This window comes from Eublepharis macularius, chromosome 5 (genome assembly GCF_028583425.1).
Source record: "Eublepharis macularius isolate TG4126 chromosome 5, MPM_Emac_v1.0, whole genome shotgun sequence".
NCBI lineage: Eukaryota > Metazoa > Chordata > Lepidosauria > Squamata > Eublepharidae > Eublepharis > Eublepharis macularius.
Genome location: NC_072794.1, coordinates 163,318,430 through 163,344,070, shown reverse-complemented (window position 1 = coordinate 163,344,070; position 25,641 = coordinate 163,318,430). Strand labels below are relative to the sequence as shown.

Genomic DNA, 25,641 nt, shown 5'->3' with positions numbered 1-25,641 from the left:
CCTCCTCTTCTCCAGGCCCCGGATCATCCCCGTCGCTCTCCTCTGCACCCTCTCAATTTTGTCCACATCCTTTTTGAAGTGAGGCCTCCAGAACTGCACACAGTACTCCAGGTGTGGCCTGACCAAGGCAGTATAGAGAGGGGCTATGACCTCCTGCGATTTCGATGCTATGGCCCTTTTGATACAACTCAAAGCCCACTGTTCTACTGCTACCCACCCAAAAACATACTGATCTTGATGGACCAACAGTGGACAGTCTTCTTAGGTTCCCTGGAGACTTGACCAGAGGCAGGAGAACAGCAGCCCAATCCTAGTTCATTCTTACTCAGGTGTAATCTCCACATTGCACTTGGCAGAGAGTTGAATGTGATATATTCATTGCTAAGTTCAGGGCTAGAGAGACCTGAGATTGAATTCTGTTCATGAAGGTCATTTGGACCAATCAGGCTCTTTAAGCCTAACCTACCACATAGGATGTAAGGATAAAATGGAGATGAAGAGGACCTTGTAATGCCATGCCACGCCACCTTGAGCTCCTTGGATGCAGAGAAAGATGACAATGTCATAGATCCAGGGATGGCAATCTCCAACACACATCTTGAATAGTAGCACACACCAGCCCAAGTTGCTGAGCTCACAAAGCCAGTTCTGCGTCCAGGCAACTGGGGTGAGCCTCTAAAGGCGATTCTAGCACCCAAAGCCAAACAACATGCCCTTTCAGATCAGTGTCAGCCCTGTATGTATCTGGCCAAGTGTTTGTTTATTTATTTACATTATTTATAATCCACCTTTCTCAGTGAGACTCAAGGCAGATTACACAGTGTGTGTCAGTACAGTCAACATCAAAGACATTTCAATAATTACAGTGTCAAAGAGTATATACATGCAAATTTGCAAAGATTAAAAAACCAGCAGGAATCCAATATCAAGGCAAATGTTGGGTGCTCTTGCAGCAACCTTTAGGATCTCAGGCAGAGGTTTTTCACATCACTGACAATCTGATCCTTTTTTTTGAATTCAAGATACCAGGGTTTGATCCTGGGACCTTCTCCATACAAAGACAAGGCTCTTTATCATTGCCCCCTCCCCCCAGAGCAAGCTTATTCCCTATTAAATACAAACAAGATTGCAGCCTTGCAGACAGGTCTTACACATGTTGATGTCCAATCAACAGTGTCCATTACATTTCAAACTTTCACGAACTTGCCTTGGTTTGTGAACCAGTTCGTTCGGTTTGTGAAAACGTCACTTCTGGGTCAGCAGAAGGACTGCGGAGAGCCCACCCCCCACACTCCCCACCCCCCCATTGCCTAGAAAACTGATTGATCAGTGCCAGGCTATCTGCAGTGACAAACTTAAATATGAACCAAATGAACCGGGCTAAAATTCACCACGGTTCGTGAGAAATGAGCTCCAACGAACCACCGGATCGTGAACCACGAACCGGCCCGGTTCGTAACAAACTTCAGTTCGTATTTCAGTTCATGCCTGCCTCTTAATAGGTAATCATTCATAGCCCTGAGTCGAGGCCCATAGAGAAATACCTGGGAATTGAACTGTCATCAGCAGGTAGCCTCCTTACAGACTGCATAATATTGTTCCCCCAGCATCTCCCCCTTCTCTCTGTCCATTTGTTTAGTACACAGAAATGGGACTATGCTTTATAGGGAATAGGGTAGGCTGTATCTAGAAATCTTTACTTCCTCCCTTGGGGTGATGTCTCTGGCAATAGAGTGGTAGAGAGATGGAGGAATTAATGCTGTATTGGACCTCAACTTTGAGAGCATGGGGCCAAACTCTATATTATGTTGGCTATCTCTAATAAGATTCCTCTTATAATTTAGCTGTAGAAATAGGGGTGGGAATGAGATATAGATCAAAACTGTGATGCCAGGGAAAGCAGAGCTTTAACTCTTCCCTCCTGTACCATTTTCCTAACTAAGAATCCCACCCCATTCAGACAGCTTTAAGTTCTGCTAGTAGGGTTACTGTTAATGAATTTTTAGGCCAATTTCATGAAATCTTGCTCTGAGCATACATTCAAGCTACCAGTACACAATATATGTAAACAAGTAAGATAGACCTTTTTCCAATGTCAAGATCCTGCCTCTGGGTGAGACAGGTGTCTGAGCAAAATATAAACATGTTTCTTGTTTTGGTTATTCTAATTAGATAAGTAAGGTTTCAACTTTGTATGCATTGCACCCCCAAGAGAATATCAGATATATGGCTCCAACTTCTCAAATGTTTGTATAATTCATTTGTCATTTAAGCTTGTCACGTCATGTTTTCTGGGAAAATGCATCATTCTGCATCATTTTGACAAGGTGTATGTGTCATTATGTCAGAGCCTTATTCTAACCTTTGATCTTTTATTCTGTAAGCAAATAACATTTATCCTGTAAACAACCATTATTAAGAATATATAAGATTCTCTGATCTGACAGCTCTTTACACATTTCTACCAATGTGTCATGGGCTTATCAATATAATGCAATAAACCCATCTTTCTTTGAAGATCCTGCTTGATGATTTGTGTTAAGTCATTGGCTGAAGGGAGAACAAATTAAAATGCAGAGTACTATAAATTAAATCCTCTTTCAGTTACCAACATGAAGGTAGGGCCTAGAGTTCTTGCAGAATTACAGCTGACCTCTAGACTACAGAGATCCATTCCCTTGGAGAAAATGGCAGCTTCCGAGGGTGGACTTCACAGAATACCATAGATTCTAGGTGAAATCCCTCCCTAGATTCCTGCCTCCAAAGGAACCACTTACAAATCTCCAAGAATTTCCCAGACCAGAGTTGGCAATCCTACCTGCTATGCTAAAAGAAAAAGACAGATAATTCTATTGTGTCTCTTCCTAACAGGGCTCAAAGCATCCAGTGAGGGTCATTTTCCATTTGAGACACGAGTGGAGAAGAATAATCTCTCCTTTATTCAGCGTCATAACTCTTATCCATGATATAGATTGTATGGATTCGTTTTGCAAATGTATTGCCCATTGAGGGATCTGCTTGCTGAACACATTGTCAAGGAGCTTGGATGAATCCACAGTGCCATGTTTGTGTTCTCATAGTTTGGAAATTGTTACTGCAGTTTAAAAATGTTGTCTGCAGCTAATAGCTAACATCTTCTGAACTTTTGTTGCGTATGAAAAAATCCTTTGAGTGCCCGTGTCATATATGCCTCCTGGATATCTGCCAGGAATGTATATGGGCTCTGCCTCAGGTCTCTGGGAGTATGGGAAGTCTCAGAGAGTATGGGAAGTTCTTTATTGCTGCAATGCCAGTAGGTTATCTCGTAAATGTTTACTTTCTCTTTCACACTCCACTGAGCCAGTGTCCTTGACTCCCAGCTGAAACTGGCTCGAAATGTATCCTTCTTGAGAACCAAAGATAAGTTCATCTTTCTCACTGTCTACTCTAAAACAATGTCTCACTCTACCCCCACCCCCACCCATGGGAAGATTCCCTATAACTAACATTGCTAGCCCCACATGCAGTCACTTCTGCCAATTTCCATTGTCTGAGCACCTTGAACTGAATGGATCTCTAATAAAGTTACTTCAACTGGAACACCTGTGTGCTAACTGTGGAGAACTTGGGGGTCTAACTGCCAGGGACTGACAGTACATGTCAGTATTACGCATTACGTTTTTTATTTCTTTAAAAAAGCGTGTGCTGCTTTTCCGAGCGCTCAAAGCGTCTCACAACTTTAAAATTGAAAATTCCAGCAATCATACAGAATAAAACTCAACAATTCTTTTAAAAATCCATCAGTTCAACCAACTGAAATCATCCAGACACAACTTGAAATAAAAGTCTGGCAACCATTTCAAAAAACAGGCAAAGAAGAGCGCTTCCTTATGTCTACTAAGAGGTCGTTTCAAAGCCTTGAGGCCATAGCAGTAAAGGCCCCGCTCATAGCTGAATCACAGAAGTATGGAGCAGAGCCCATTATACTTAGTGATACACATATATTTTAGTGAACTCTGTATGAACTTTAATGTAATTTTTTTCTAGCGTGTTGTATCTTTCACTTATGACATTCAATTAAAAATAGTGGACAGTAGCAGATAAATAAATGTTCTCTAGCTGTTAGAATGGACCAGTGATCTGCTCAACTTTCCCTGTCATCTTTAATGATTTATATATCTTGTCTTGCAACTGAACCTAGTGTCCCTTCTTGGCTAGGTAGAATATCACATGATTAAAAATAGGAATAATTAATTAAATCTCAAACCAATAATAGTTTTATCTAGGGTTGCCAGTTACAGGTTGTATAATTTCTGGAGATTTGGGGAGGGGGGATTTGTAGAGAGTGGGGTTTGGGAATGGACCTCAGCTGGGTATAATGCCACAGAGTCCATCTTACAAAGCAGCCATTTTCTCCAGGGTAATCTCCAGGGCTTTTTTTCAGCTGGAACGCGGTGGAACAGAGTTCCGGCACCTCTTGAAAATGGTCACATGGCTGGTGGCCCCACCCCCTGATCTCCAGACAGAGGGGAGTTTAGATTGCCCTCCACACCGCTCCAGCAGCTTGGAGGGCAATCTAAGCTCCCCTCTGTCTGGAGATCAGGGGGTGGGGCCACCAGCCATGTGACCATTTTCACCAAGGGCAATTTAAACTTTTTAAAAACTCCCCCCTTGTTCCACTGACCCAAAGTGATGACATTGTGCGGTCCTGGGAGCGTACGCGTACTTTGTACGTGTGCATGTGGTACCAGGGGCACCACCTCCCACCAAGAGTTGTCCCCTGTGCTGGCAACCCACTGAGTTCCATCACCATTTTTCCCAGAAAAAAAGCCCTGGTAATCTCTATTGCCTGGGGATCAGTTGAAATTCCAGGAGATCTCTAGCTTCCAGAAAAAATATTTATTATAGATTATTTGTGTATTTCCTCCAGAGGGGAGTTACCCCTTTGGTTAGGAACTGTATTAGCTCCTGGGGAGCCCTTTTGTTGGCTGGTATGGCCACCTGGAAGCTGGCAACCCTGGTCTTATCTATGCTACCACATGTAAGAAAGCATAGATTTCTGCATAAACTATCATATAAAAGTGCTAACCAAGATAACAAATCAGGAGTTTGCTGGTAGAAATCTCATGAAGATCTAGGTGAGAAATTCATTCTTGCAATGTGTGTTTATTGAAACTTCCATGCATTTCATAGCAAACCTGATTGATTTAAACTTAGATTTAATTAAGAAATGTTAGGAGACTTTCAGTGCAATCCTGAACAGATTTACTGCAGTCTAATCCCACTGAAATCAAGGGGCTTAGACTGGAGTAACTCTGTTTAGGATTACACTGTTAATTCTTGTTGCCTTCATCTGTTCCATCTTTATAGATTTTATCTTAACAATCATTTAGATTTTGATATCTTGCTTTATTAAAAGGACGAGAAATTATTTTAATAAGAATAAACATTAAACTCTAAAGAGGAATCTTTGTGTCTTGGTGGGTAGAATGCAGCAAGAAGAACCGTATAAATTGTTTTACACTGACAAACAGATTCTCTTAAAGGAGGGATAGCTGTTTTCACTTCAAGGACTGAAGCTGCTCAGAGTTGAAAGATAAAATCTTTACATTGAACAATGAGAGACCTTAATGAGACGCTGTATCAAGGACTCTCATCCCCCATCCCTGACGGCTTTCTTAGCCACTCAGGAGTCCCCTAGGAGCCTCTATGAGCTCTGGATGTTTGTTTTGAAGCACCCCAGCTTCCTGGGTTCTTTTGAGTGTGTGTACCTCCTTAACAAGAAACACTGGACCTAGGCAGGTAAAATATATTATTGCAGTTTGTTAAAGAAAGAACATAGGAGCGTGTGCAAGGCAGAAACCGCTCTTGAAAAGCGTTTAGGCAAGGCGGAAAACAAACAACAGCGTGCTGATCTAAATATGTTCTCGCTAGCTAAAATACTATTTGCTAACTGACTAAGCATTCTCTGAGTTGGTTCCAAAGCTAGTTGATCTTACCAAAGTCCATCCATGCCAGCTTACTCGAGGCGTCCTGGAGGCATGGAGCTGAAAAGCCCCCTCACACACATAGCAGGTGGTTGGCAGTGGTTACAAGGTAGCAAGGTCTGCTATGATAAACTGCCTAGCGACAGAGAGGCTTCGTGAAATCTAGGGGGCATCAGCCCGCTCGAAGAACCAAGCAGGGCTCGACTTCTTAACTGGATGTCGCAGCCCTGTGAAAGTTTAGGGAGTACTGCAAGAGTTGAGATCAGTACGGAGCACTGGCCTTCCCAAGGTCGCTCTCTCATGAGACGAAAGCTGTCCAGGTGCAGCTAATTAACAGAGCCTGTGCCTTTCTCAGCAAACAGGCCTAGCGAAAGCCACACAAGTTGTGAATCCTGAGCCAAAGTTTTAGTCTGTATTAGGTAGTACAAGGCCTGCTTAGTCTGTATTAGGTGGTACAAGGATAAACTTTCCGTTACAGTTGTTAATGTTCAAACCTCTCAAAGAGGGCGATACGGTTTGGTTTGCTAGCCACAATTGTCTAAGCTGCATGCTTTCATTCTCCCTTGCTTTGAGTGACACCAGAATAGCGGAACTGAAACCAGTTTAGGTCCTCTAATTTCACCAACATACGTACCTTAATCTTATATACAGGGCTTTTTTTCTGGGAAAAGATGTGGTGGAACTGTGCCGTGGCACGGAGGGCAATCTAAACTGCCCTCTGTCTGGAGATCAGGGGGCGGGGCCACTGGCCATGTGACCATTTTCAAGAGGTGCCGGAACTCCGTTCTACTGCGTTCCTGCTGAAAAAAAGCCCTGCTTATATATGTACCTCCACCAACTATGTTGGAATCATCAGCTGAATTCCAAATTCCCTAACTGAAATACATTGCCAACTCCTATCCTTACAAAACAAATGTATTGTTATGCTTGGGGAAGATTAATTACCGCCACATAGGATGGGTGCTTGATAATCCAGTGCTGCTAAGCCTGTACTTTACTCTTCAAACGACTCCACCCTAAAAGGCGGAGTATGTTGGGAGACTCTTTACGTAAGTGGAAATGCCAGGACACTCCAGCCCTTACAAGCTTGGCCTGGCTTCAGTTGTATGGAAAGCCACATCTTAAAGAAAAAAGCAGAAGCAACATTAAAATGGAGAAGTAACTGATACCTTCTGTTTTAACTATAAACAGATACAAGATGCAAAAGTTACAAAAGTCGCTCCTAATCTGCAGAAACGTGCTCTTCAGAGAATATACAACAGGATGTTGAGTAGAGATGCGTAAGATAGTTGCCAGGGAGTGTTGAATTTCCAGGAGAACAAACGCTACTGCTCAGCAGTACTTTCAAAGTCGTAGTTCAGAACGGAAGCAAAGAACAATGGGAATAATAATAATAACAACAATAACATTTGATTTATTTACTGCCCTTCAGGATGACTTAACACCCACTCAGAGTGGTCTACAAAGTATGTTATTATTATCTCCACAACAACAAACACCCTGTGGGGTGGGTGGGGCTGAGAGAGCTCTGAGAGAGCAGTGACTGGCCCGACGTCACCCCGCTGGCTTCAAGCTTCAAGTGGACGAGTGAGGAATCAAACCGGTTCTCCAGATTAGAGTCCCACTACACCAAACTGGCTCCAGAGGCTCCATGATGCTAGCGATCAGTGATCTGAGATCAGTTCAAATAGCTGCAAAGTAGAAATACCCTTAGAGGCAGTCTAGGGTAGTGGTTAGAATGTTGGACTAGCATCTGAGAAACCCAGGTTCAAATCTCCACTCTGCCATGGAAGCTTGCTGGGTGACCTTCAGCCAGTCACACCCGCTCAGCCTAACCTACCTCACAGGGCTGTTGTGGAGGAGAGGAGAATGATGCAAATCACTTTGTATCCCCATTTGGAAGAAAGGCACAGTATAAATGAAGTATAATAAAGAAAACAAAGTAAAGAAAACATCCTTCAGAAGTACATTTTTGGATGTGGTGTTAAATGCTCCCTTCTCCTGAATTCAAATATCCTAAATTTCTCAGCCTCTATCTCTCTTTTACAACCATAGAAATAATAATGCAAGTTGGTCCAAGAATCACTGAGAGCTAAACTACAAGAGATGAATTATAGGAGGATGCTCAAGTGACAGGGGTCGCAATGTTAGCCGGGAAGCCAAGTTTTAAAAGAGATCGGAAGGCTTTGTCAATTTCCCCTCTCTTCAGAGCCAGCAAAGATCACTCCTCAGACGGTTTGTTTATTTCCTCTTCGCCTCCCAAAGGCTCTGTCAGTTTCACCTCCCCTTCTAGGAGGCAAAGAGGAAATAAAAAACCCTTTGAGGAGTGATCTTTGCAGCTCTGTAGAGAGGGGAAATTGACAGAGCCTTCCAATCTGTCTTTGAAAACTCGGCTTCCTGGTCAACATTCAGGGCTGGATCTAAGGGAGGCAGGGGGGGTCATCTGCCCCCAGCAGCAACAAAGAGGGGGCACTGGGTGCAGCTTCCGGCTGGGAGCACGGGCCACGGAGCTGGTGGTGGCAGTGCAAGTGGCTGAGCAGGAGGGCTGGGAGGCTGCCCACGTACTGCCCCAGCCGCCTGCTGCGCTGATGGCTGTGCCTGGCCCGCAGCTGTTGCTCCCGGCCGGGAGTGTGCGCTTGTGGCAGCAGCGTGGGGCAACTGAGCGGGAGCACTGGGAGGCCACTCGTGTGCCACTCTGGCTGCCTGCTGCGCTGGTGGGGCAGCCGGCTCGCAGCTGCTGACCAGGGAGCACATGGAATTAGGGGTGCACACCTGGGGGCGGCGTTCCCTGCATGATGATGTCACGCACAGTGTCATCATCATGCAGTCCAGGTGCGCGCACACACAAGTAATCTTTATGGGGTCAGTTTATTTCAAGAATGGAAATTTTTTTAAACAACCTGGATCTGTTTCTTAAAAACTACAAATTGAGCAGACCTACAAGGGAAAAAGAAAGTAACATGCTCCTTGGAGGAAGGGCAGGATAAATACGGATGTGGCTTCCAACCTCTCAGATCTCCCAGAATCACAGCTCATCTCCACACTACAGAGATCAATTGACCTGGGGGAAACAGATGCTTTGGTAGGCAGCCTCTGTGGCATTATGCCCCCACTGAAGATTCTATAATAAAATCATTCGATTTATATACCACCCTTCAGGACAACTTAACACCCACTCAAAGCGGTTTACAAAGTATGTTGTTATTATCCCCACAACAAACACCCTGTAAGGTGGGTGGGGCTGAGAGAGCTCTGAGAGAGCTGTGACTGACCCAAGGTCACCCAGCTGGCTTCAAATGGAAGAGAGGGGAATCAAACTCAGTTCTCCAGATTAGAGTCCTGTGTTCTTAACCACTACACCAAACTGGCTCTCCCCCTTCCCCAAACCCTGTCCTCCCTAGGTTTCACTCTCAAAATCTCCAGGAATTTCCCAACCCAGAGTTGGTGACCCGAAATACGAACCAATATAAAAACCAGCACACAAGATGAGACAATGCTAGTTCCTGAGGTGCATCAAACCAAATCCTGAAGACAGTGTCGGGTCTGTTACCCACAGCTCTTCCATATTGCTTACCTGATGTGTTTTTCCAGTACTGTTTATGTTCACAGGAGCAGCCTGGTTCCCGAGACAGCCTTATCTAGGATGGCTCACCACAGAGAGACCTTGAGAGCCAAGCTACAAGTGACGCCTGACACAGGTTGGACACTTGTCAGCTTCCCTCAAGTTTTGATGGGAAATGTAGGCGTCCTGGTTTTACAGCTTGGCTCTCCGTTACAGTTGCAAGACCAGGATGCCTACATTTCCCATCAAAACTTGAGGGAAGCTGACAAGTGTCCAACCTGTGTCAGGCGTCACTTGTAGCTTGGCTCTGAGACAACTCCTTTCGCTTTCCCACCTTCTGTACTAGTTGGGTAGACACTGAGGGTGGGGGCTAGATGAAATGGGTGATATACTGTAGCAAGCACTGAACACGTCATTCTCAACAAGAGATCTGTGTACAGCCAAAGCTTCTCTTAGCCTTTGGAGTACCTATGGACACTTGTACGTTCTGAATATATATTCTCTCAATAAATAACCTTTGACTCAAGAGACCTTGGATTTCTTGCTGCAAGGGGTGGGAGATGAAATCAGAGTATCCTGCTTTCCATAGACAGACAGACAGACAGAAATCTCTTTGCAAATCTAGTAGCCCAAACCAAACATCCTGTCCCTTTCAAATCTCATTGTGCCTTCCACCTGTAGGAGGCAAACAAGTATCCAAATGTTTTCCTACTACTGATAATCCAGATTGCAAAAGAGAATGTGATATACTAATTGCTCATTAATTAGCAACCAAACCTAAAGAGAGGGCTTGGGTAATGCAGGATGAAGACGTTCTTAGCAATAATGTGGCTGTCCACTTGTTCAGTTTTGTTTAATGTGTAACATCCGTTAATGTATTCCTGTTTTGCGGTGTAAAGATGTAAAGGTAACAACGGTTCTAAATCCATAGGAAACACTTTTTGTCAAACCAACTTACTTTGATGTAGGAGTTTCAGAAAGTTCAAAGGATAAGGTACTACCTGATGTTCTTATTTAGAAGAGTTTTGGCTCAGGAGTATAAAGGAGGCAAATTGCTACGTGAAAATGTAGACATTGTAAATGTATTGAGCAGCCATTTACTTAATTCTTTGGTGGTCAGCAGGGCTTTTTTTCTGGGAAAAGAGTTGGTGGAAGTCAGTGGTGGAACTCAGGACCGCACAATGATGTCACTTTAGGTCAGCTGGAACAAGGGGGGAGTTTTTTAAAGTTTATCGCCCTCTTGAAAATGGTCACATGGCCAGTGGCCCCGCCCCTTGATCTCCAGACAGAGGGGAGTTTAGATTGCCCTCCGCACTTGGCGCGGAGGGCAATCTAAACTCCCCTCTGTCCGGAGATCAGGGGGCGGGGCCACCAGCCATGTGACCATTTTCAAGAGGTGCCGGAACTCCGTTCCACCGCGTTCCTGCTGAAAAAAAGCCCTGGTGGTCAGTATTGTTTGAGAGCAGAACTACAAGTGACGAAAGGCACAGGTTGGACACTTGTCAGCTTCCCTCAAGTTTTGATGGGAAATGTAGGCGGCTTGGCGGAATGTTGGACAAGTGACAGTTGAAAAGTCCATTGGACGGCAGTCAGAGTGCCAAGCTGCGAGACCAGGATGCCTACATTTCCCATCAAAACTTGAGGGAAGCTGACAAGTGTCCAACCCGTGCCTTTTGTCACTTGTAGTTCCGCTCTCAGTTTGAAGATTGACACCTGAGTGAGAGTTCTTTGTAAAATTAAACACCAGCATATTACATATCTTATTGAACCATGAACAGATCCTTGGTCTAGCAAGGCCCTCTTGAGAGTCTCAGATAGAGATTATCTCACATCAACTGCTGGGTTGCTTGCTCTGTGGGGAGGGACCTCAGCTGGGTATAATGCCATAAAGTCCACCCTCCAAAGCAGGCATTTTCTCCAGGGGATCTGATCTCTGTGGTCTGGAGATCAGTTGTAATTCCTGGAGATCTCCAGGCCCACAGAAGTTGGCAACATTACCTGTGAACATAAAACAGAAGAGGAGAATGGAGTAAACTGATTTGTATTCCCCCTTAGGGAGAGGTATACGCATATGTGTATGTATTTGTATAGATGTATGTGCCTGGATAGCCCAGGGGAGCTTGATCTCATCAAATCTCAGAAGCTAAGCAGAGCAGGCCTTGATTAGTAATTGGATGGGAGACCTCCAACAAAGACCAGGGTTGCAGAAGCAACTTCTGTTTGTCTTTTGCCTAGTAAGAACCAAGCAACAAGTGATGCCTGACACAGGTTGGACACTTGTCAGCTTCCCTCAAGTTTTGATGGGAAATGTAGGCATCCTGGTCTCGCAGCTTCGCTCTCTGACTGCTGTCCAATGGACTTTTCAACTGTCACTTGTCCAACATTCCGCCAAGCTGCCTACATTTCCCATCAAATCTTGAGGGAAGCTGACAAGTGTCCAACCTGTGTCAGGTGTCACTTGTAGTTTGGTTCTAAAACTCGACAGGGATCACCATAAGTCAGCTATGACTTGAGGGCACTCTCCACTACCATATGTATATGCATATATATATGCATATTTATGCATATTTTATTATGCATATATGCATAAATCACTAGAGATGCTGGGGTCTTTCTATCTAGGACTTTCTGCATGCCAAACAGATGGTCTGTCTCTGAACCACAGCCCCGTCTTTACAGTGTGTCAACGGCCTGAGGTTTTGCAACTAACTTGTATTGAATGGTGCAGCTGATCTGTCTCCCCAGCTGGCAAAATACTATCTGAACCAGACAGCCCAGATTCACTGATATGTATTGCATTCGGAAATCATGAACATAAAATTGTTGTAGAATAAGATGTTATAACTTGTTTGCATGTGTTCATGTCATTGCCATCTACCTGTGAAAATCTGAAAAAAAACCTTATTTTATAAATGCGAGGAATGTGCTTGGTTTTAGTTCTTCAGCGGGACATGGCATGCTGTGCAGAAATGACCTGCTCATGAGGTTTGGGATCCACCGTGCTATGAACACATGTAAAGTGTGTGGGCCGGGTCATCCTGAGATATTCTTGCCTCCCTTACATGGCTGCAGTGCAGTCATTGTACTCTTGCGATTCCCTGTGGCTCTGTAACGGATGCTGAGGTATGCCAAAATGGATTGTGAGGTCTGGTGTGTGTGCTGGTGTGTGATCTCGGAAGGAGGCCTCTCAGCATCCTCTGTGGTGCTATGGATCTTGGCCTGGATCCAGACTACATCTGCAGTTTCCACCAATTCTCCCTTCCCACTGCAGACCTCCCTCCTGCCATTCCTTAGGGTTCCCTATCCTCCCCCACCCCCCAAAGCAGCTCTTCGTGGAGATCAGCATGAAAGGAAGAAGGCAGGAAAGTTTCATTTTGCCATTGGAAACCGTAGTCTGAGAGTCTCTCTACATGAGATGCCTCAGCACGTGTTCGTCAAGTGTAGGGAGGCTCAACGTTAGCAGGGAAGCCTAGTTTAAAAAGACAGAGCCAGAGGAGATCACTCTTCAAAGGGGTTGTCAATGTCATCTTTGCCTCCCCTAAGGCTCTGTCAGTTTCACCTCTCCAGTCTAAAACTGTGTGGGATCACAACCAGAGGGCAGCAAGGAATGGAAAAGGGCTGAAGCTGCCTTTGAGAGTCAGGCTGAAGCTTCTCTTCTGGCCTTTCACAGCCCCTTCATACAGCTCCATTGTATAGCAACGCCTTTCCCCTGCCACCAGCTCTATTTTTTAAAACTACCCTTCCCAGCTAATATTGCATCTCCTGACGTGTTCTTCATATGACAGATGCCTCGTAAAGAGACTCTGAATCCAGATTGTCATTTGGGGCTCACGGATTGGATTGTATACAGCGATTGGTTGGGGTAACAACACATCTTGGGCCAGCACAGTAGTAGCATTGAATTAAGAACACAGTTGATTGATCCGCTAGTTCAGGCTATAGATATGCCTGTAGAAAAGAAGCTCCAATTTTTGCTTGGTGGTTTTGATCCAGCTATTACAGCCCCAGTAGTGAAATTTATTTTGTCAGTTTGAAAATGAGAGACAGGAGGAAAATCTAAAGAACTATTAAATAAACAAATGATGGAAAATAAAATATTCAAAGGGGGGGGGGAATTCTGCTTTGCCATTCAGTGAGGTTAGCTCACAGCCTATAGGCTAAGAGCTGTGCCGTCAGAGAGAGAGAGAGAGATTGAATTATAAGCACTTCTAAGGCAATTTTATATTTTCTAGTGTATTTTTAATAAGAACAGCAAATGTGTTTTTAAATAAGGACAGTGTTCTCTAGAATTAGTGAATGTAATAAACAGCTTGTGAAGATCCTTCAGATATACATATGAGGAGAGGGATTAGTGTGAGAGTAGGGGTGGTTATAAGATATATATGAGAAATATCAGAGAACACACAGAGCTTGGGGCTTCTGTGCCTTTGCTTGTGGCTTAGGAAAGTGTCTTTTTAACTTGTCCTGTGGCTGCAGGGGTGAGAACTGGCATCTGCTGAAATTCCCTCCTCTGTGCAACTCATTTTGCACGGTCACTTACGCAGGGGATGGCGCAGCCTTCCAGGTGATCTCATGACAATGCACCTAATGTGATTAATGTTTGACTTGTACGGCAAATTGCAGGACAAGAGTGGTTGTTCATAGAAACGTTCCAAGTAACTGGTGGGCGGGCGGGTAGAGGTATTTTTAGTTCGAGTTATTTGTAACCCACAAAGCTGTAATTATTCAGGCATCGTGAAGTCAAATTGTTCTAAAGCCAGTTTAAGTTTGGAGCAGGGAGAATACTTTCAGTGCACTTTCCTACAAGCGATGTCAAAAATGAGTCTCTGCTTACCTCAAGAGCAGAGGATTTAGGAGAAGTTACTTTAAATGTATTTCATCTAACGGCAGATATTTCATAATAAATTGCTTGGCATAAAATTCAGGTTAGAACATTAACTTTTCTCATCTAGAGACCCATAGCTCTGAGGATTTTCAGAATTTGTGACAAATAATGCTACCGAGGAACTGCTCAATTTTAAAGTTGACAAAGAGGAAATTGAAGTTGTTTGAGATTTTCTATTCCTTGGGTCAATCATCAACCAACAGGGAGACTGCAATGAAGAAATCAGAAGATTGAGACTTGGAAGAGTAGCTGTGAGGGAGCTAGATAAAATCCTTAAAGATTAAGATGTCTCTCTGGGAACCAAGATCAAGATAATCCAAACTATGGTATTCCCCATTGACATATATGGATATGAAAGTTGGACGGTAAAGAAAGGTGACAGGAAAAAAATTGATTCATTTGAAATGTGGTGCTGGAGGAGAGTTTTGTGGATACCATAGACAGCCAAAAAGACAAATAAGTGGGTACTAGATCAAATCAAGCCTGAATTCTCCCTAGAAGCTAAAATGACAAGACTAAAGCTATTGTACTTTGATCACATCATGAGAAGACAAGATTCTCTGGAAAAGTCAATAATGCTAGGAAAAGTGGAAGGCAGCAGGAAAAGAGGAAGACCTAAAACGAGGTGGCTTGACTCAATAAAAGAAGCCACATCCCCCAGTTTGCAGGATCTGAGTAGGTCTGTTAGAGATAGAACGTTTTGGAGGTCTTTCATTCATAGGGTCGCCATAGGTCGGAGGTGACTTGATGGCACATAACACACAACACACAATGCTGCATCCCAGAGAAGGACATCTGAGAAGCAATATATAAAATCACAGAGAAGTTAATTTTGTCATTGACGCATATTCATACAATTTATTCATCCAATCAGTCATGTCTGCGCAAGATTTTGCCTAATGTTTTCTTGCATGCACTATTCTCACTGATGTCACCATATATTTAAAAAGTTTGCTATGCTCTTTTATTATGTTGCTTGGTAAAATCTTTAATAACATACAGACCAAACCAAGAATTTCAGGGAAAATGGGAAGGTTTTTAAAAAATATATGTAGCTGTAAACTAAGGAGAATTAAATATAAGTAATATTAAAATAGATCAATCACTAAGCTAAATAGATATGTTCCATGCTAACATGCTAAACATAATAAGATTGAATATAATGCTGAATATAAAATAGAAAATGTAAAGTATCTTAAGGATGTATGGGGGCAGAGAAGGAAACATTATGTAATTTCATGATTCTGAATTTTTTTGCTTGTGTTTTACTCATTGTTTAAAAATAAAAATATTTTTAAAAATTAAAACCACAGAGAAAATAAAAGTAGACCATCTAATGTTCAGTGTTGTGTGCATTCCACAATAAAAGATTTCCTCCCACTTTCAAAAGACGATCCTTTTGATTTTGCTTGCTGTTGTATTGCCAATGAAAACAGCAAGTGAACTTTGCAATGCCCTTCATGTTGCAAATTGTGGCTCAGGGATAGAGAACATCTGTGTTGCACACAGAAAGTCCCAAGTCCAATAACTGGCATTGCTAGTTAAAGACCCTGGAGATCCATTGCCAGACCGAGTAGGCTTTACTGAGCTTGATAGACTAACAGTGCAATCCTAAGCAGAGTTACTCCAGTCTAAGCCCATTGGTTTCAATGGGCTTAGACTGGAGTAACTCTGTTAAGGATTGCATTCTAAGGGTCTGGCTCAATAGCCCATTCTCAAGTTACGGTGATTGCGAGTAGACTTTATTTTTCTTTATACCTGGGTGATTCTCATGTTACCCTCAATCTCTGTACATCTGAACATTTATCCAGGTACTGTTGATGGTGTCATTTGCAAAGTAAATTTGAAAATTGAATACACATTGGCTCTTTCTTACAGATGTCCACGCATGCTTGCAGAATGTACATGTAAGCACTGTAATGTGAATAGGCCTAGTATAAGGCAACTTAATGTGTGTGTGTACAAACCTTACTTAGAATTACTTGCAAACAGAGATACAGGTTCAGTTATTTTAAATTTGTGGGATTTTTTTATGTATTGTATTTAGGAACTCTCCTTACTGGCAAAAATTGTACACAAGCAGAGCTGTCCTAAGCAGAGTTACTCCAGTCTAAGCCTCTTGAAATAAATGAGCTTAGACTGGAGTAACTCTGCTTGGGATTGCACTGTAGCCACCTCAAACAGGGTTCTGTTGAAGCAGCATACACATTTTCTTTAAAAAACAAAATAAGATGCAGTTAAGACTCCTGTGTAAAGTGGGGTGTTTCTATTATAAAGGGGGAGAGTTATTTGTTATGTGACCTTCTTTGTGGAATAAGTTCATTTTGGACTGGTCTTTCTTTAATGTTTTTAAATATATGAAAAAGCAAGTGTTTCCTTTTGTGCTGGACTACTGCAGTTGGGACAGGGGAGGATCCTTACTCCCTTGGAAATGGGGAAGCTTCAGCGTTAAATTGCTGCATTCAGATTTTTCAAGATATTCCACTTTGTCCTATTCAGACTAACAGTGCGAGCTTAAGCAGGATTACACTCTTCTAAGTCCATAGAGAACGCTCAAGTTTAGGGAGATGGCAACGCTAGCTAGGAAGTGTAGTTTAAAAAGGCGGAGCAGGAGGCTCTGTCAATTTCACCTCTACAGAGCTGGCAAAGATAGCTCCTCAGAGGGTTTGTTAGTTTCCTCTTGGCCTCCCCCAAGGCTTTGTCAATTTCACCTCCCCTTAGGGAGGTGAAGAGGAAATTAACAAACCCTCTGAGGAGGATCTTTGCCAGCTCTGTAGAGAGGTGAAATTGACAGAGCCTTGGGCACTGGCTTTTAAAACTACGCTTCCCATCTAACATTGCATCTCTCTACACTTGAGCATTCCCGTGTAAGCTGCCTCATGTAGAGAGAGTGGAACTGTTAATTAGGACTCGCTTCTTTCTCACTATAGGTATGAAATCTGCATAACATATCTAAAAAGATAGTATTATCGTCAGTGGCGGCTGTTATGAATAGGTCGCTTGGTTCTTGCCATTGTTGGCTCTGTGTAGAAATGTCACAGACCTGCTGCTGCCATTCTTGCCTTTCATGGTCTTTTGGCCTTACTGATACAGGTCTTTGTTCTCTGTATCCGTATCTCATGCACAAAATGCCTTCGAACAAAGCTACATGTCATGCAAGCGTGAAGAAATGTCTCTGGTCCATGAAAGCTGCTGCACAAGGCATCGGCAAGTTTTGAAAGATGTTGCTTGTTTTTCTGCAGCAGATTAATATGACAACTGTTGACAATAACTATTCCCCTATCTCTCCCCCACCCGTTGCCCACAGATCAAATATAACACACAAAGTAGGAGTGGAAGAACTACTCAGTATTCACACCTGACTGACTTTCCCAGGACGTTGAATGGTGCCAGTGTTTCCCGCAGGAACCTTGCAAAAGCCAGTTTGGTGCAGCGGTTCTCTATGACTCTGGAGAGCCGGGTTTGATTCCCCCCTCCTCCATTTGAAGCCAGCTGGGTGACCTTGGGTCAGTCACAGCTCTCTCAGAGCTCTCTCAGCCCCACCCACCTCACAGGGTGATTGTTGTGGGGATAATAATAACATATTTTGTAAACCACTCTGAGTGGGCGTTAAGTTGTCCTGAAGGGCGGTATATAAATCAAATGTTATTATTATTATTAAAAATTGAAATGTACAAGAAGGGGACCCTCAAGGACTTGTGGGGGGCATCTCACCCCCCCACACTATTTCCTCTTTTCCTTCCCTGGCAGCCCCCATAATTCCCCTGTTTCCCTGCTTCCTTCTCTCCTTCATACCCTCCAGCCAATCTACCTTTATCGGTTCCCCTTTTCAGCTTTCCCGCCTTTCCTCCCCCTGAAAACCTCCCTTTTGGGCTTCTGCACTGACCTCATTCTGCAGCTGCTCACCTTCCCTGATTGCCTCTGCCCTGCTTTTCAGTTTCCCAAACCTTCTTTCCTGTAATGATCATAGCCAGTGTAGTTTGGAGGACAGCATAGACAGAAAGATGCAGATTTCTACACTTCCTTACCTATACCTAGCCCCATTCCTCATTGCATCACCTGCAGACATTTGGGCATTTCCCCCCTTATCACTGTAGTATCTTTACCACCATAGGAATCTTCCTACAACTAATTTTATTGATTAATTATTCCTACAACTGACATAACTGATTTTAAAAGGGAGGGAGGGAGAGCCTGCTGGAGATGAGAAGGGGAGGAAATGGCAGGTACAAACGGAGAAAATCTTCATGCAGTGTCTCCATTGCTGCTATGGAATTCCTTTGCATTTGTGGCAGCAATGAGAGCAAAATGGGGAATCACCCTCCTGTGTAAGGAACTGGACACTGAAGAGCTGCTGCCAGTCAGAGCACACAATCCCAATCTTTATGGACCAATGGTCTGATTCAATGTAAAGCAACTTCATAAGGTGAAAAGAGGAAAAAGTGCAGGATTATTTGTCTGCTTCCTCCAGATGTGCTTGCTTGCATTGCCTTAGCATTATACTTTCATCAGGTAAATGAAAATGTATGTATGGCATGTACGACTTTACTGTAAGAAATTGCTACTAATGGAATTTTGTCTATGTATTCTTTGATAAAGATATGAATTGGAACGGGATCAATAACGATCTAGACGACCCGTCAGAACAGAACCAGAACCAGGGGTCATTTCGTAGAAAAAGAGCTGGAGGAACTCATTAGCATAGCATAACTCATTAGCATATGCCACGCCCCTTGACATCACCAGAAGTGTGTCATTAGCATTCAGGGCTGAAATTGGGCCCAAAATGGCAAAAAGGAGCCGAAAATGGCTGAAAAGGGGCCCAAAGTGGTCAGGATCGGGCCACTGATGAGCAGGAGAGTGATCCACCACCCGTTAGAGGCCCGATCCAGGCCGTTTTGGCCCCAATCCTGGCTGAAACAGGCCCAAAATGGCTGAGAGTCAGGTGGGCGGGGCTACCTGACATGTGACCTCTTTGGGGAACTGCCGGAACTGTGTTCCTGTGCGTTCCCCCTCAAAATGAGCCCTTACCAGAACTAAGAAGATTATTTTTCATTTAGGACTTTTCACAGTCACTCGAAATTGCCTCTACTTAAGAGAACATTTGAACTCTCTCACACTGTGTGGATATTGACCCTTGTTTGTTGGATGTTATGTATACTGTTGTGTGCTTCCCTTATTGGTGCTAATTGTTGCACTTGCACTTTAACATGAATGTGCAATATTGAATATATTAATGTTTACAATAGCACTTTGACAGAACCAAACGTATGTGAAGGAAAATAATGAAATAACCAATCAAATATATGACACTACTAAGCTGTAGTGTATTTAAATACAGCGTAAGTGGTAAGTCAAAAACACAATCAAAACATGATCAAAGCATACATTCACTCAAAATAAGCCATTCCAAAACACTGAGTTCAGACATATAGTTAAAGTCCACCAAATCAATGAATTCTGATGGAGACAAGTCCAAAGGTAAAACAGCAAGGTAAGTGAAGATCTCATTTAACATGGTCAAGCCAAAATTAATCCTTCTGTTTCCTTGAACAGATGTGAGGAGTATTGCACAAAGCAAAACATCCCGAAGATGTGTCTTTATCGCACAACACAAGGCCGGCAGTATTGCCTGTTGTTTCATCGAGAAACCTCTTCAGGGGCGAGAACACATCTCAGCTATGCTAACACAATGAATAATCACAAGAAAATGCAATCTGTTGTCAATAAATGTACAAACTAGTCAATTACAAAATCTCCTTCAGTAGCACTTTATGTATACTTGAGTACAGTGTCCTTTAAATATAGCATCTATATGAATGACTGCTCCAACTGTGTTCTGAGAGTCATATAATTTTGCTAGTCTACATTGTCTCTGTAATAAATGTACAAATATTCACTTATTGCATTGATAAGGTTTACTTTGTACTAAAATGTTGGTTAGTGAGTTTGAGTGGGTATCTTTGTTTGCTTGTTAGCACTTTACCTGGCAGATTGCTTTGCGGACTGCAGGAATTTAATTTGCAGTTCAATCCAGCCAAGACCAGGGGAAAGAAACCCATGTGAACAAGCCCAAACACCAGCTATCTGTATGTGTTTGTGAGCATGGAATGCCATGCCGCTCTTGCACAAAATGTGTGTGATCGGTGGCCAAGGTTTGTAATCTCTCCAACCGCCATGACGGATGTCAGCATTCAATTAAAAAGCTTATTCTGTACTTTCAGGTACGTAGGAGGAAGCTTTGAAATGTGGCTGCAGTGTTCTCAAACGGGATCAGAAGAGAGACTGCTAATTGCTGAAATTAACTCCTACGTAACCTTTATTTTGCTCTCCTGCTTCTTAAATATGTAACCCAAGTGTGGGCACTGCAGTAAAAAGTTGTTTAATAAGTCCCTTTGCTTGCAGTTTTCTGATTCCTATGGGGTAATCGTGTTAGTCTACTGCAGAAAAAAACGCTTGAAGAAAAAGCTCTTGAAGAAGAGGACATTAAAGGCCAACACATTCATTGTATCGTAAGCTTTTATGTGCTTGAGCCAGCAAAGGTGCCATTTTATGATTCTCTGATGGGAATGTAGGTCCATTCACAGTTTTTAGAGGGAAGCCATGGGTAGGAAAAAAATACCTGGAGGAATGTATGTATGTTGTGGTGACCTCAAGTCATAGTTGACTTATGGCAACCCCTGGTGGGGTTTTCGTGGCAAGAGATGAACAGAGGTGGTTTATCAGTGCTTGCCTCTGCAACCCTAGTCTTCATTAGAGGTCTCCCATCCAATTACTAACCAGGGCTGACCCTGCTTAGCTTCTAAGATCTGACGAGATGAGACTCGCAATAGAATATTGTTGGGGTATGTGTAAAGTATGTGAAGAGACAGTAGCATTTGTGAAGAGTTTGTGCTGTGGGGGCTGAAATATAATTTAGTTTTCTTTCCTTTGGAATAATTAGAAGGTGATACACCAATGAATTGTTTTAAAAAGAGGATCTCAAGCCAGCAGATGGGAATCAGGGAAGTGAGAAATATATTATAATAAACATCATTTTAACTTGGTTAGCCAGTTTGGATTTTTTTCATCATTTGTTGGAAACAAGGCTCTTTTGTGAAATGATGGCACTTGCCAGTACTGAGTTCTGGCATTTTTATTTCAGGGCTCCGCCAAGTCCTGAGGGGCAAAATTGGGGAAAATCAGAGCTATATGAGTACTGGCACTTCTTTTTAAAAAATAAAACAAAGAAAGCAGTTTTATATCTTAAGGTTGTGAAATTCCAGGTGGGGCCAGGTGTTCTGGAATTACAGTTGATTTCCGGACTATAGACTTCAGTTTCTCTGGAGGAAATGGAAGCTTTACAGGTGGACTCTATGGCGTCACAGCCCCAGGAGCTCCCTCCCTCCCCAAACTCTGCCCCCAAACTTCCAGAGCTCTCTAAAGACCTCTGACCATTGAAAGCTCATACCCTGGAAATCAAGTTGGTCTTTAAGGGGCTCCTGAACTGAAATCTTGCTCTTGATTTTTCTAATTTCAAGTGGGTAGCCATGTTGGTCTAGAAGAAGAGCAGGATTTGGGTCCAGTAGCACCTTAGAGACTGAGAAGATTTTCATGGTCCTGTTTCAAGAGTCAAAGCTCCCTTCTTCAGATACAAAGAGTAGAGATCCTTGAGCCTTTATATCCCAGTGTGGAAGTGGGAGAGGTGAAGCAAAGAAGGAGTCAACCCATGAAGGTACAATGCAGCCCGATTACAGATGCTAGCTTCTGCTGTAATCTTTTGCTCATCTCTCCCACCGCTTCATTGGATATAAAGATAGCTTCAGGTGGGTAGCTGTGTTGGTCTGTAGTAGCAGGATTCGGGCCCAGTAGCACCTAAAAGACCAAGCAGGTTTCCAGGTTTATAAGGTGCTACTGGACCTGAATCCTGCTCTTTAATTTTTGTAGGGATACGTCTTACTTTGCATATATATACATGCCTAAACTTGATAATCAACAGGTTTTTTGGACCGCCTTTGGTCCACTAAGGCCAAGGTGTAGTTTGAGGTTGAGATCTCTTTGCATGCACTATTTATATGCGGTGTTCATTTTTTTGTTTGGGGGGTTATTTTGGGGAGAGGGAGGGAGGGAGGCTTGTCTGCAAGAATCTCAGTTTGTGTGTTGTGTGTGTGTGTTATGTGCCATCAAGTCATCTCCGACCTACAGCGACCCTATGAATGAAAGGCCTCCAAAACATCTTATCATTAACAGACTTGCTCAGATCCTGCCAACTGGAGGACGTGGCTTCTTTTATTGAGTCCAGCCACCTCGTTTTAGGTCTTCCTCTTTTCCTGCTGCCTTCCACTTTTCCTAGCATTATTGATTTCTCTTTTCCTACTGCCTTCTCCTTTTCCCAGCATTATCTGGTCTTCTCATGATGTGATCAAAGAACAATAGCTTGAGTTTTGTCTTTTTAGCTTCTTGGGGAAATTCAGGCTTCGTTTGATCTCTTGTCTTTTTGGCTGTCCATGGTATCTGCAAAACTCCTCCAGCACCACATTTCAAATTAATCCGTTTTCTTCCTGTCAGCTTTCTTCGCAGTCTTCAAGTCTGAAGGAGGGCGCTTCCTCCTCCCGGCCAGAGAGGGCGCAGTTGGGCAGAGGCCCGCTCCCTTCTCTTCGTTTCTTCTCCCTCTCTCTGAGGCGCCACTTTGCATAGCAACACCGCCTCTCTCTTTCAATCCCCCCTCCCCGCCCGCCGTAATCTCGCGAGATATCTGGAGTGGTGGTGGGGAAACAGCCAGCGCGCGCGCCCGCCCGCCCGCGAGAACGAGAGCCGGGGCGGCCTCCCCCCCCTTTTAATCCCAGTCTCGTTCTCGCGCGCGCGCGCTGCTCCCCGCCGCCATTTTGAGGACGGGTTTTCTGTCGGGTCGAGTCGGGCGGAGGCGAGCGAGGGCCCCCGCCCGTCCAGCCAGTGTTGCCGTGCGGAAAAGCGGAGGAAATGGCGGCGGCGACGGAGGAGGCGGCCCGGCTCGGCTGAGGCGACGACAACGACTCTGAGGCGGTTCCCCCCTCCCTCAGCCCTTCCCCGCGCTCGCAGCCGCCCTGCCTCTCGTGGTGAGTGAGGGGGGACGATTGGGGCGCGGCGGGTCAGGCAGCGAAAGAAGGGCGGGCGGGGAAGAACGGATCCCCTCTGGACCGGACCCCCCTACGCCGGTGGTGAGCCCATAATCGGGTGACGTCGGAAGGCTTCGTGGCTTCAGTCTGGTAGCCGTTTCCCGGCCCCGCCAGGTTAGGCCCCGAGGGGTCCCGAAAAGGCTTGCGGGTATTATTGTCAGTAGCCGGCTTCCCTAATGGCCCCAGGCCTCCCCTTGCCCCTTGGGTCGGTTCGGCGCCCGTTTGGATATTGGCGACCTCGTTGCCATCCGCCAAATGGATTGGTTGCCAACCTCCAGGCAGAGCCTGGAGATCTCCCAGAATTCCTGCTGATTTCAGTTCCCCCGGAGAAAATGGCTGCTTTGGAAGCGGGGAATCTCTGGCATCACAGTCCCTCCGGCCTCCTTCCCTTTCTCAAAGGCTGCCCTCCCTAGGCTCCACCCACTGAATCTCCAAGAATTTCACGACCTGAGCCTGGCAACTGTTCATGGATGGGAATTCTTTCTCAGGGGTTATCAGTGCAATTCGGATTGTTAGCCTCAGATGATGGGAGGGACAATACGGGAGTAGCTGGTCCTTCAAGGCCCCACCACATCTCTTCTTGCAATGCCAGCGAAAGTGAGGGAGAGCTTAGGGTTTCCCACGACAGGTGGGGTTTGGAGATCTCCCTGAGCGACAGTTGACCTCCACCCCCCATGCTACAGAGATCAGTTCCCCTTCAGCAAAAGGCTGTTTTGGAGGGTGGGCTGTGTGGCAGTAGACCCCACTGAGGTGCCCTCTCCATGATCCATCCCCACTTCTCCAGAAATTTCCCAAGCTGGAGTTGGTAACCCTGCCAGAGAGGCATTGGCAGGGATTGGGAAGGTGATTGCATTTTAACTGGCATTTACGCAAAATTGATGATTTTTTTTGTCACAGCTTGCAATCTCTCCTGTCACTCTAATTTGGGACTGTGCAGTGGGTGATCTGTTGGTTGTTTGCCACCCTAATTTTTCTTATCACTAGCTCCACAGAGTGACCCGTTCCTCTTTGCCCTCCCTGGCAGTATTAAAAAGTATATTGGGAGGGCCTATTAACCTTTTTTATATATATAATGGTGTACAAATGTGTTTTCCCTTCAGTGTGTTGTGTAAGGTTGCCTCTTTTTTTAAAAAAAAACTTGTTAAGATTTGTTCTCCTTATTAGATTCTTATTGCCATCGCTCAAGCTTGTCTAGGGGTTTTTGTCTCTTGTTTTTAGTAGTTAAATTTGACAAGTCTAGAGTAATTGGCACTTCAGTTAATTCTTGAAAATTTGATGCTCATGGGAAAATCACAAATGGATTGCTTGTTTGTTCCACCGTTTTGTATTCATGGGAGGCTGAAGGTCTTTTGGCACAGAATGAATAATTAAATAACGTGTTGTTATGAAAGGTACAGGACACTTCTGAAAAGCTTATGTAAGGCAAGGTCTGTTGCATGCATTAACGTTTTGAAGTGGAGTAGGCTTCACAGAACATTTGTTTTTGGAGAAAAAATACTCTATTAAATGTATTTGGGCACTTATACAAAATTCTTTAACTAAAAATTCCTGGTTAAGTCTTCACCTCCTTGTATTTACTCCTAGATTTCTGTAAGCTTCCCCACAATAAATCTGTTTCCTTACCAATAAAATAAAATGATAATTTGTATAGTGCCTTCAGTACTCTGCAAAATTTCATATGCCAAGCAGAAAGACAACTTTCACAGTTGTAATGAGCTTGAAACCTTGCTATGTTCACTTCAGACTTTTAAATACGTGGTCCACATTTTGTGCATAACATGGTAGTACCCAGATTGTTGCAGTGGGGTGGGTCGCTTCTGAACTTTTTTCCTTTGGGTAATTTCATAGGATTTGCCCCGTTTTGTAAGTAACTTGGGTGTCATTCTTTTCTTACCCTATATTTGACCATTACATACATATGGTATTTAAAGCAGTATCATAAATTGCAAGCTGATTTTAAAGCAATGGTTTGTGCTTGGCTGGCCTTTTTTCAGGAGTTTGACTTTACATAATAATACTAGAAAGTGAAACTAAAAATCTTGTGCTATGATTTTCCTTTCTTTGAAATACTGGCTATTTTTTAAGCTGATAAAT

At 43.8% G+C, this 25,641-nt stretch overlaps 1 protein-coding gene across 3 annotated transcripts in view; it reads left to right on the top strand.

Moving 5' to 3' along the window:
• Positions 1-23,272: 23,272 nt before the first annotated feature.
• Positions 23,273-25,641, top strand: part of DIDO1 (death inducer-obliterator 1) — a 75,300-nt gene continuing 72,931 nt past the window's right edge. For all 3 annotated transcript variants that reach the window (XM_054979362.1, XM_054979360.1, XM_054979359.1), the window contains exon 1: positions 23,273-23,487. The gene's annotated coding sequence lies outside the window, so the exon portion shown is untranslated. The remainder of the gene's footprint in view (positions 23,488-25,641) is intronic.